Genomic DNA, 12,871 nt, shown 5'->3' with positions numbered 1-12,871 from the left:
AGAGAACAAGGTGACTGCTGCAGGTTATTCTGATACCATGTAGCAGAGAAAGGCACTCTTCCAAGGGGTTGCATAAGGATAGATTTGGTTGTGAGTTTTTTGGCAGCTGATTCTGTTAAATTACTACAGCGAGTCAGAAAGCTGGCGATAATTACTCAGAGATAGTGGATGTGGATAATGTTAATAGGAATTAATTACAAGAGACATCTCTTTGGTAGTAGAGATGCCATTAGGACTATGGGAAGTGTATGAAACAGATTTTAAATGTTGAGTTGCATGTGCTTATTGCAGCAGCATTTGAATATAGTTGTAGAGATATCCCAAAGACCAGTGAAAAATTAAACTGTATTTCCAAGTAGATGTCACTCTCAGTGATGAAACTGCAAGGGGAATCACTGCCATGCAGGTTTTAAATAACTGTTGTTAGAACACGTTTCTTCAGCTCTGTCAAGCCACTGTCCCACTGATACTTGCATGATCCAAGGGTGTCTAACATTTTTGAAATGTTAGATCTTTTAAGTGAAAACAACAATAACATTCTTCATCTGATGAATGTTTCAGTGTTAGGATTGAGGTCATCCTTCCATGGTGATGTGGTGCTTTAGGTCTGTTGATCCTAAAACATGAAGCGATATGTAGAAAGCAGCTTGCAGCACAAATACTGCAAGCAGTGACTGAATCGGTTTATCATTAATAACAATAGCCTTGTTTTATATCAACAAGCATGGAAGATACTGACTGGTCCCTTTACTTCATGAAGCAAATAGACAATGCATTTGGTATCATATCTCTCTTTAGAACAGTGCATCTGACGTGTTTAGCAGATTGATACCTTTTATGTTATTGTTGGACTGCGAATAAAGGGCCCTGTTATTTAGTACTTTTTTCAAAACTGGGTGTTCCCCCTTCCCCCAATAGTCCTATTTTCATCAGATAAGAACAAGACAGCAAGAAGCTTTACATCCAAATCCCGTTTAAAGAGTCTATTCAGTTCTCTTCATGTACTAGCCCTCCTCTTCCTCGTAAGGTCTGACAAAGTCTTTTAGCATCTCCTTTGCAATATCCCTCAAGCACTTTTAAATAGATTTGTTGCAGATATTTGCAACCAGCTCTTGACTACCCTAACTATAGGTCATTACCAGTTCAGAACACTGTAAATGTTTGAGACATACTGTGAATCTTCCTGACAGCTGTTAATTTATTTTACTTCCATTTAATGTTACATTGTTTTCTTTCAACTTCCTCGCAGTTTTATACTTTCTATTTTCCAGGTTTGTTTTCCACATCAACTCTTCTTCGGTGATCTTTAGTGTGGCCCTGAGAAGCTTTTATGTTCATTTTAAGCATTCCAGAGTTTTCACATTATTTGCTAGACAGAATGAAGAATCAAATAATTTTGAAACTGAGCAAAAATGGACTGAGATGTATTGGGGTTTGTTACGAACTAGCTAGGATTTATGTCAGCCTCTAGAACTTCCTAACAGAGGACATCTGTGTTGGACATATTCCATATTTTATATACTACACCCCACTAAAAAGACATCTGCTTATTTAGAAGTAAAGCACAATGGCAGTCTGTGGTTGTTTGTCACAAAGGCTGTGACTATGCTAGCAAATTAAAAGGTGCTGGGGCGCAGAACTGGAGACTTGAAGCCTGCTGCTTACACTGTTAAAGTGTCATCAGCAGAGGCCCTGCACTTGTTCTGCACCAAGCAGGATTCTCCCAAGCAACCTTTGGCATGGTGCAGGGATTAGCTCAGCCCCAGTTGACAGTGAAGATGCAGCCATCCTGTTTTGGTGGTTAGAAGAGTTTAATAATATGGATATGGCCACTGACATGAGGCAGTTGGCCTCAGAAATAGAGCGGCCACTAGTAGTCTTCACTTTACTAGTATGGGTAGAATTCAAAATTGAGGAATTGAACAACAAGTGCTCCTTACCTTCTGCATATAGGAATTCAAAATTTTGTTGTCTCTAAATATCCCGTGACCTGCCCTTCTACAGAGAGTCTTACACTATTAGAAACATCCAACAGTGAATGAACTGAGAGGTATACACACCACTCTTCTGGAGGGAGGATAAAGATCAAAGAATGCTGGCTGCCGAAAAATTTCAAATTGAAAGTCAGGGTTGGGAGTGGGAGTATATGGTATCAACGCATTTCAGAGTTACACTTAATCTGATAAAATCTTGGATGCACTGAGAGTGGTGGACCCTAAATCAAAAAGTCAATTTCAGTTGAGGGGTTTTCTAATTTTACTTGAATGTTAGTTACTTAGTTTAGATTAAAAGACCCAAAGAAAGGGGAATTAGGGCTTCTGATTTGGACTGGTTTTGCTAGCACTTGTAGAAGACTTCAAAAGAAATGGACTTTAACTGGAAAAAACAGAGCAGAGATGCTGATATGTTGTTAGAATTCACGAAGTGTATAGTGGGTTTTTTTAAAGGAGATTAGGTAGGTGAATACCTCTTCCTGATTTTTAAGAACACTTACTACTTTGAAAATACATTTTAAGCAATAAACAACATCAGGGCTTGGGTCTGGGCATTAGAAATCAGGTGCTTATGTTATTAAAATTGTCAGCAACTGCTATGCAGGGTCTGAGGAGAAGAATCATCATAGAATGGTTTGGGTTGGAAGAAACCTTTAAAGATTATGTAGTCCAACTTCCCTGCAATGAGCAGAGACATCTTCAACTAGATCAGGTTGCTCAAAGCCCCCTCCAACCTGTTTTCAGTGAGGGGGCATCTACCACCTCTCTGGACAGCCTCTTCCAGTGTCTCACCACCCTCACTGTAAAAAATTTCTTCCTTATATCTGTTCTAAATCCTTCTCTCTTTTAATACAAAACAGTTACCCCTTGTCCTATCACAACAGGGCCTGCTACAAAGTTTGTCCCTGTCTTTTTTATAAGCCCCATTTAAGTACTGAAAGGCTGCAATAAGGTCTCCCTGGAGTCTTCTCTAGGCTGAACAACCCCAACTCTCTCAGCCTGTCCTCATCCCCTATGATTATCTTCATGGCCCTTCTCTGGACCCACTTGAGCAGGTCCATGTACTTCTTATACAGAGGGCCCCAGAACTGGACACAGTACTCCTAAGTGGTATCTCACGAGAGCAGAGCAGAGGGGCAAAATCACCTCCCTCGACCTGCTGGTTACACTTCTCTTGACGTAGCCCAGGATATGGTTGGCTTTCTGGGCTGCGAGTGCACGTTGCTGGGTCATCTCTGGCTTTTCATCCACCAATACCCCCAAGTCCTTCTCAGCAGGGCTGCCCTCAAACCCTCCATCCTCTATCGATACCGGTGTTTGCCTCAGCTCATGTGCAGGACTTTGCACTTCGCCCTGTTGAATCTCATGAGGTTCACATGGGCCCATTTCTCAAGCTTGTTTAGGTCCCTCTGGATGGCATCCTGTCCCTCAGGCATGTCAACTGCACCACTCAGCTTGGTGTTGTCGGCAAACTTGCTGAGGTGCACCGGATCCCACTGTCTGTGTCACTGTTGAAGATATTAACCACCACTGGTCACTGATCTCCATCTGGACATTGAGCTGTTGACCACTGCCCTCTGGATGCGACCATCCAACCAATGCCTCATCCACTACAGCCCACCCATCAAACCCATATTTCTCCAATTTAGAGGGAAGGATGTTGTGGGGGACCATGTCAAATCTGGAAGTCCAGATAGATGACATCAGTAGCTCTTCCCTTGTCTGCTGAGGTAGTCACTTCATCATAGAAGGCCGCTAGGTTGGTCAGGCAGGACTTGCCCTTGATGAAGCCTGTCAAGACTGTCTTGAATCACCTCCTTGTCCTCCATGTGCCTTAGCACAGCTTCTAGGAGGGTCTGTTCCATGATCATCCCAGGCACAGAGGTGAAGCTGACAGGTGGGTAGTTCCCAGGGTCCTCCTTTCTACCCTTCTTAAAAATGTGTGCAATGTTTCCCTTTTTTCAGTCACCAGGGACTTCTCCTGACTGCTGTGACTTTTCAGATATCATGGAGGGTGGTTTGGTAACTGCATCAGCCAATTACCTCAAATCTCTGGGATGCATCTCGTCAGGTTCCATAGACTTACCTCAGGTGGTCACGAACCTGATCTCTTACAGTGGGAGGGACTTTGCTCACCCAGTCCCCATCTTGAGGTCCATCCACTCAAGAGATTTGGGAAGAGAGGTTGCCAGTGAAGCAAACAAGTTATTGAGTACCTCAGTCTTCTCCTTGTCCGTTATTACCGGTTTTCCAGTCTGGCAAAAGGAAGTGTCCTGCTGGGGTTTGAGAACCTGCTGTAATGTTTAACTCTCGATAACCAGAAACATCGATACTAGAAGTTCAGGGGGAACCTCTGTGATTTTAAGTTACTGACTCTGAACACTGGCATAAGTCAATTCTTCCTTAATTTGGGCATTTACCTGATGGATAGAAAGCTTCCATAATGTTTTTCTCAGGGACTGTCTTAATATTTTTCCAATTTTTAAATAGCTTCCCTATAGCACAGGTGACTTACCTGGATTTCTGCTTGTTCATCTCTACACTCCTTGTTCTTCCCTTAAAACCAGCAAAACCAAAACTAGAAAAACCTGATAACTAGCAGCTCTGCAGGAAATCTTTTTGGTAATTTATTAGGCAACTCTTTTCTGTTTGTACAAAACAAATTTTCCAGGATTCTCTGAAACTTAACTATGTCTTGAAATTTAAGCTTTGAGACATAAAGTTCTGATGAAATTGTGATTAACAGGATCCATGTGATCCTTTCTTTCAAAAGTCAGTATATTATTTTCAATGCTACCTAGATTTCATGTGGGTAATTCCTCTTGCAGCTCAACAGAACAGCCTCCCTTGTTCTTCTCAAACCCTATGATTTCTGTGAATTGTATTAGACTACGTGGGAGAAATTATGTTTTCTATTTTTGTTTCTCAAATTTGGTATTTTACTGCTCAGATCTAGAAGAAAGTAAACTGTGAAAACCTCAGCTTTCATTTCTAAACAAAAAGAACCTTGGTATTTTTAGATAAGGATTTTGAAGGGTCCCAGCTCCTCAAATGCTAACATGCAGGTTTGGCATGACTTATATTTTAACTAGGTGATTCAAACTTTAGTTGTATATAGGTGGAAACATCAATCAATCCTACACAGTCATTTCTCTTTTAAAGCACTTTCAAACATACACACAAAACCCTCTGATATATAGACTAAATAAATGTAGCTTTATTATAACTAGAATAACCAACTCTAAAATTAGAACTGTGTTAAAAATAAATACCTGTGTATTTCTTTAAATGCACAATCTAGTCTTTGTAAGACATCGTGTTTCTTTACGTTAGCTGATTGAGTTTTAGTGTTACTCAGTGCTTTACTTATAAAGGCCTGCCAAGAAGCAGTTAGTAGTAGTCAAACTTGATGCTGAAAGATCAAGTTCAGTTCCCTTTTTATTTGATCGTGGAAGTCTGAGCTTTAATAAAATGCACACGTGCAGAAACTAGCAGTGTGCTAATGCTCCAGAGCTTGTTGCAAGAACACCCATCAGTGATGAGCTGACCCGGAGCTGGGTGAGAACATGTATAACAGTCTAACTATAAAATAATCTTTACATTATTTTACCATTCAACATGTAGATACTTAATTCTCCAACAGTAGATGTTTCTGGGTGTCTGAAAGACTTCTGAGTGTGCCCAAAGCTGCCTGTTCTGACTAGCTCACGATCCACACGTCTTCTGCTTGTCTCACTTGTGCACCCCATTCATGGAGCATTTCCAGAGCACGTTTACCAAACAAAGTCCCAGCCAAAGTGGTGGTTGTGTCTTTCACACAACAACTTTGTGGTTTTCATCCACTCTGGTGTGCAGAGGGATCCAACTTCAGTTCAGATTCTTCCACAGGGAAAACAGTATTTTGTACCTCCAAGGAGAATGAGCTAGCCGCTCAGGTAAGTATCTTTAAAAGGGGTTCTTCTTAGCCTCTGTTAAATAAGCTGCTCCACTTTGCATGGGAAAACTACACATTAGTTGAGCTAGAGTGATCATAATCTTTTAATCTTGTGGTAGGTCCTCACCTGGGAAAAGGGAGGCACATGTGCCGATCTCCATCTTACGTTAGTATTAGGTTAAAAACAAGGAAGCGAACAAAAAACTTAACCAGCATCACATATATGCAAGGGTCATTGTCATGATTAGACAACCATACTTCCTGCCTCTGGTACTCTTAAAAACCTGTAAAATCGAGAGATCGTTTCAATGATTTTAAATCAGTGATTGGTTACCTTACACAATTTATATTGCAATTAGTACACCATGCCTACCTGGCACACCAAAACTCTTCTACAGTTTATCTGGGCAAACTGAAAAATATGAAAAAATGCTTTCAAGGCACCAAGTAGATGCTATAGAGGAATACAAAATATTGAGAAATCCGGATCAGCAGCCCAGAATTTTCTCAGAAGACTGAATAATAAATGGAGATCTGAATCTCAGTGATGTGTATTTCATGGATGATTGACAAATCACATATGCTACACAAAGTAGGCACTGTCAGCCAAATGGTTCAATGCTAACAGCACTAAAATCTTTACTGTAAGTGCAAATATTGGTACTACTTGCACTACATCATTACTATTTTGGGGGAAGCAGATATTTCAACCACATAGAAATAAAAATACTTTGCAGATCTAAATGAAATACAACACTAGAAGGAAATGCTCAGGAAAAACTAAGGACTGTCTTAAAGCTAGCAACATAGCAAGGCTGTGTTGGATCACACTGATGATCTTTATAAGTATGTATGTGTAGTGTCACGGCACGTTCTTACCTATAGAAGCGTCACTTCTTCTGAAGACTGCTAAAATCCTTGCTTTAGTGATTTCTGAGGCAAAAGTAAAGCCAGGATGGCTATCTTTTGTTATGGGGAAGAAACATAATTTTTAATTTTAAATCTTTCAACTATTTCAGTTATTGAACTATGTCCTAGAGTTTACAGAAGATCCTGCTTTATCTTCTCTGAAACAGAGAAATTGTGTATGCCATACTTAAATATTACCTCCTCCAAATACTTTATTCCATTTCCTTGGTCTTTAATCCTATTCCTAGAGTATTTTTTCTTGATTCTAACTATTTTCCTCGTATATATCTGAACTCTTTAAGTCTTTGGAGATAAAGTGAAAGACTCAATGCAGTATTCCTACAGATGTGTCATTGTTTTGTTTCACTGGTTTCATATTAGAGTTCTAGAAAAAAATTACCATATTCTCAATGTTTAATCTGTAATAAATTGAATGGTCTTTTTAAAAGGTTTACTCTCAGCTATCAAACAGAGCTTTTTGTCTTATAATGCTTTAGGAGTCCATAAGGAGCATGACTGACTTATATTATTTCTTCCAATAGATTATTTTGAATGTAACATCCTGAAATTTTACTTACATTGTTCTGCTCAGCTTTTCTCCGGGTAGATCTCTCTGATATTTCTTATGGTCTCCTCTGATTTTATCTAAATTGCACAATGAGTATCTGTAAACCCTGAAATACTTTTCCTTTGGCCCATCCCGTAATTACACATTAACAAATACATCAGACTGTATCTCTGATAACAATAGGTTGGAATCTCTCAAGTTATTACATAGATGTAAATCTTTAATAGTCCACTGTATTAACTTCAGGGCAATTTCAAGTCTATACCAAAGCTACTGATAACCAGCCCCATTCTGAAGAGTCAGACAAATAACCTCTCATCTGTATTGTAAAAAGTTGCATTTCTAGCTTGGGACCTTGACAGGCTTGAGAGGTGTGTGTGCAAACCTCATGAAGTTCAACAAGGCCAAGTGCAAGGTCCTGCACATGGGTCGGGGCAATCCCAAGCACAAATACAGGCTGGGTGGTGAGTGGATTGGGAGCAGCCCTGAAGAGAAGGACCTGGGGGTACCAGTGGATGGAAAACTGAATATGAGTCAGCAATGGGTGCTCGCAGCCCAGAAAGCCAACTGTATCCTGGGCTGCATCAAGAGAAGTGTGGCCAGCAGGTCGAGGGAGGTGACTCTCCCCCTCTGCTCCCTTGAGACCCCACCTGGAGTGCTGTGTCCAGATCTGAGGCCCCCAACATAAGAAGGACACGAACTCACTTGAGCGGGTCCAGAGGAGGCCCAGGAAGATGGTCAGGGGGCTGGAGCACCTCCCCTGTGAGGACAGGCTGAGAGAGTTGGGGTTGTTCAGCCTGGAGAAGAGAAGGCTCCAGAGGGACCTTATAGCAGCCTTCCAGTACTTAAAGGCGGCTACAGGAAAGATGGGGAGGGACTCTTTATCGGGGAGTGTAGTGATAGGTTTAATGGTTTTAATCGGAAAGTGAGTGTTCTTAGAAGTCTAATGTGAAACCAGTGAAAGAAATCAATGATACACCTTATTTTGAGAATCTTACACTCAACAAAAATTGCCTTAGCATATTGGAATACCTTACTAGAAAGTATAGTAACAACAAACATTTTCAAAACTTTTCTAGAAGTAATAATCTAAGAAAATAATTGTCAATATAGAAAGCAACATAGCAAACTTTTTTTTCTTGCTCCTATTTCCATTATGGAGTAGCTTTCGCCTAAAATAGACCCTCTATATTAATTTTTTGAAAGCTTCACTTAAAAAACCCCACATAATCCTTAGAGTTCTAAGAAAACTTTGGAGACATCAAATGAACGTGGAAGTGAACATAGTAAATATCCAAGATTCTCTGTGAAGAAGAGCCAAATAGCAAACAATTAAGTATAGCAGTTTAATAATTTTCTCAAAATTCTCTGGATAATTCAGCATTGAAAGTTGTACTGTCAGACTGATCCAGTAAGTTTAATTGAAAGTCTTTTACAACATACAGGAGCACAAATTAAATTGCTTTGAAACGAAACAAAACCCCGCTATAAACCAGTAGAATTCCTTTATTCAGTAGGAATTATGTAGGCCTAATTCTTAGTTTCTCTTTGTAAGGGAAATTTTTTGTACTCAAAGATATAATAGTGAAACTGAAAGAATGTCATGGCTGATGCAATTCGTATCTATTTTGGTAACAACATATTAAAAGAGATTTTTAGGGTCACTGGACAAATTTCCAACCGGACTCATTTACTGCTCAAAATATAAATGACATATAGGTCTCTTTCAGAAGCCTGATGGTAGATTCACGGTATATTGTTTATTTTTATACAGAAATGAATGAAGCCTTCAAAAGTGACTTGATTTAGCTTTACTATTCTAGCTGCACATTAGGAGAACACCTAGAAACATGCTTGTCAGAGCATCTTCATCTATTCGTGTGCTCTTATAAAACGTGAATTTGTCTGTGCTGATGGTGGTTTGGGTAATACAGATACCTAATTCTATGCTACTTTTAGCCAACGGTGAGAAGCAAGTGAAAGGTGAAACGGTGTGTTGTGGAGTAGGAAGACATGCACGTTCTAGGGTAATAGGTACACTGAAAAAGGAAATTAAAGAATAGAGACATACAGTTCACTATTTAATATCTGATACGAGCAGAATACACAGCAGCTAAACACTCTGTAAGGGGCTCCATAAGTGAAAGTTTAGGTAGGTAACTGATGCAGAGTGCAGGCAGGATATTTTCTTGGCATGAAGCGTGAAGAAGTGAGTATTTAAATTAATTTTGATATGAAGCCACTTAAATTGTAGCTTATTGTTTAAAACTGCAGAAGGAATTTACTCACGGTAGGACTGTACTGTGGCTCATTTGGTTCTTTCAGAAGATATTTAATGTACACAACAGTAATAAAAAAGTTGGCTGGCCTTGTAAGTACCATCACTCACTTCTTGCCCTTGTAAGATTAATGGTTGGTTTCAAGAGTAAGAATCAACAGCGACAACAAGGCAAGCAACTGGTGGTCATAATTCTCGTTTGAGGTGGAAAAAACTCCCACCGAAAAAAACCAAACCCCAACCAACCAACCAAGATTGAAGAAAGCTTAGTGGATGCTTTATGTTGCTCTCAACCGACCTCCCTCCCCCCTGCCCATACAGTGCTTCAAGCATTTAGCTACATTGTTCAGCTTGACAATCTGCAAACCCTAAATACTTTCCTTTGTCTATAAAGAAAAGGAAAAGAGCAAATTTCACAAGAAACAGAAGGATTTCATGTCAAGAGCTGCCACCATTAAGTTTCAAGTAATGAACTTTCTGGCTGCAAGCTATTAAACCATGCTGATAACTGATATAAACAATTATGGGGGGAAAAATATCAGTAAAAAAACCTCCAAAACTATCAAGATACAGAATAATCAAGAAGAAACCAGAGATACTACATTCTTATCTGTCAAAAGTAACCAGTAATTCAAGAGAATTCTAACATATCTGTATTTGGATACTTATAGCACTTTCTGGGGAAGTGGGGAGAGGGAAGAAAAAATAAAATAATGTAGAGGGGAGGAAAACCCAACAAACAACCCCTGGGATCAGTCCAAAACTGGCTAAATTTTACGTATCAACTTTATTAACAGCAAAATTTAGAAAACTTCATTCTTGCTTTTTTGTAAAATTATTTTAGTGTACCTGTTCACATTTGAAAGCCACAACAGGACACATTTGCAAGAATATGTAAAGCTACGAGATGTTGAAAACATCAAATTACTGATTAAAATAATCTGAGACTTTTTAACTCTAACAATTGTTATAGCTGAAAAAGGAAAATAATTCCATTACTATTTTTTTAATGCAGACTTTTCAGAGTAGAAATTTCTCCTAAAAAAGTGTTAAATCTCTCTGATAAAGTGTAAGTGATGTATTTTTACTTAAAGATAATGTAAGATGGCAATATCACACCAAAGAAAAGGCAATATTTGAAAGCAAAATAATCAAGATAGTAAAAATTCAGAGATGAGGATATTTTTATCCACTTTTATACATAACAAAAACATCCTCATTTTAACTGCAACAGGGAAAAGCCACTTTTAAAATATCTCTGAAAAATTAATGTAGTATTTGTTACTGCTGCGGGAATTGTGAAGACTCATTCTATGTGCATCACCAAACAATAATAATTCTGCATGTTCTCTTCTGGCTGGTGTGACTTCCATGTTAAGCCACAAATAAACAAAAAAGCCCATCAGATTTCATCTGCAAAAAGAAGAGGAATGTATATTTGTAAAAGCTGTTTATTAAATATTATTTGCAGTGCTGCAGTGCTCAGGCTCAAGTCAGCAACTGGGATTCCATTTTGCTTGATGCTCCCCAAAAATAAAATAAAAGACAGAGTCCTTATTTTACTGTTGAAACAAAAACATTTTGAATCTGTGGGCTGTATTTTAAACTACATCAGGAAAAGTTACGAGTTGCTAAAAAAACGGAGAAGTTCAATATATTCAGGGTAGTTTTTCTCTACTTTCAGACTTCTTAACTGTTAAAATTTCTGTTCCTTCGTTTATGGTTTTAGTGATGTCATGTGTAAGTATACTTTCTTTTATGTAAACATCAAGGGAAATTAAAATGTTAATCACATTATTCATGTAGCCCTTTGTTGCAAGAACCACCTATGAGAGATATTACAATACATATTTTACATCGCTAAGAAAAGACTCAAGTCACTTTATTTTTAAAATCTTTATTAAATGGTAAATACGATTTCATTGCCATTTTAATTATTTGAAGTGTGGATTCAAAATAAAGCTGAAACGCACAGTGGTTATTGTTATAAAAACTGGGAAAGGGGAAACACCCGTGCATTTTTAAATCTATAAAGTGAACATAGCCACAGATAAAGTGATCAAATCTAGTATGCACAATTTTGCTTCTCAAAAAAATCTATACTACAAAATATATTCATCCTAATGATTACAGACCGCATGTTAGATCATGATTTCAATTTTTTTTTTTTTTTAGGGCATTTGATAATTATACATCAAAATGCACAGCAGCTAGGCATCTGCTATATAAATCTAATTTTTATCACTTTTTATAACAGGACTTTATGGAAATACGTGACATTCTCGCCTCCCTTCTCTAACCTTTCACTGTTAACGTTTGTGCAATGCAGCCGAAGGGTGGGCTGCAGCAAGCTTTCTCGCTGTGCCAAGCACAAAGCTCAAGCAGTAGGCTCGTATACCCAGCTCGCGGGCCTTGGAAGCACGCATATAAAAATGCTCAACTCAGCCTTTCCTCAGCTGCACAGAAATACAATTTAAATTGAATTTTTGTTAAAAGTTATAGAGTTGAGAGCTTCAGCGTCTTTACGCAGAAAATATTCTTTGTCTAGTTTCCGTATCATTTCAAACATACTTTTGGTTTTGTTTCACAAGTTACATTAGTTAATAACTGGGGCAAAATAAATATTAAAATATGACAGCTTCCCCTGTTTACACTGATCACTGCTAAAATCATTCTTATTGTCCACAGTCACGTTCGTTCTCACAAGGCCCCGATTTGACCTGAAAATGCACAGATGCATCGCAAACCACGAAGAAAAGTAATTATGCTCCTTTAAACCCCCTCCTCATCGGATACGGATTTTTAAGAGGTAATTATCAGTGGGCATTTTCTTCGGTTTTATTTTCTTTTCGACTATAAGCAGGAAATAAACAGTTACAGCACAAATCTGAACATTTATTCGGTATCATCAAACTACCAAACATTAAATAAATGAATGATTTAATCGCTACTCAGGCTCCGTACAGTGTTGCAGCCTTTCAGGAACCCTGGGTAGGTTATTGATCCGCTAGTGAATTACCTCCAGTTCAGCCATAGGTTGCAGGCATCACCATCCCTCGCTCGTCCTCGCGTTGACAACACTCCTCTTGCCGTAGCTCCTAGAAGCCAGAAGATTCGTCAGTCCCGCGTGTCTGATTTGGTCGGCGGCAAGAACAACGAATAAAGTCGTTATTAGCTGTTTGGGTTTG

The sequence above is a fragment of the Athene noctua genome, chromosome 1 (assembly GCF_965140245.1).
Source record: "Athene noctua chromosome 1, bAthNoc1.hap1.1, whole genome shotgun sequence".
Classification (NCBI taxonomy): domain Eukaryota; kingdom Metazoa; phylum Chordata; class Aves; order Strigiformes; family Strigidae; genus Athene; species Athene noctua.
This window is presented reverse-complemented; position numbering follows the sequence as displayed.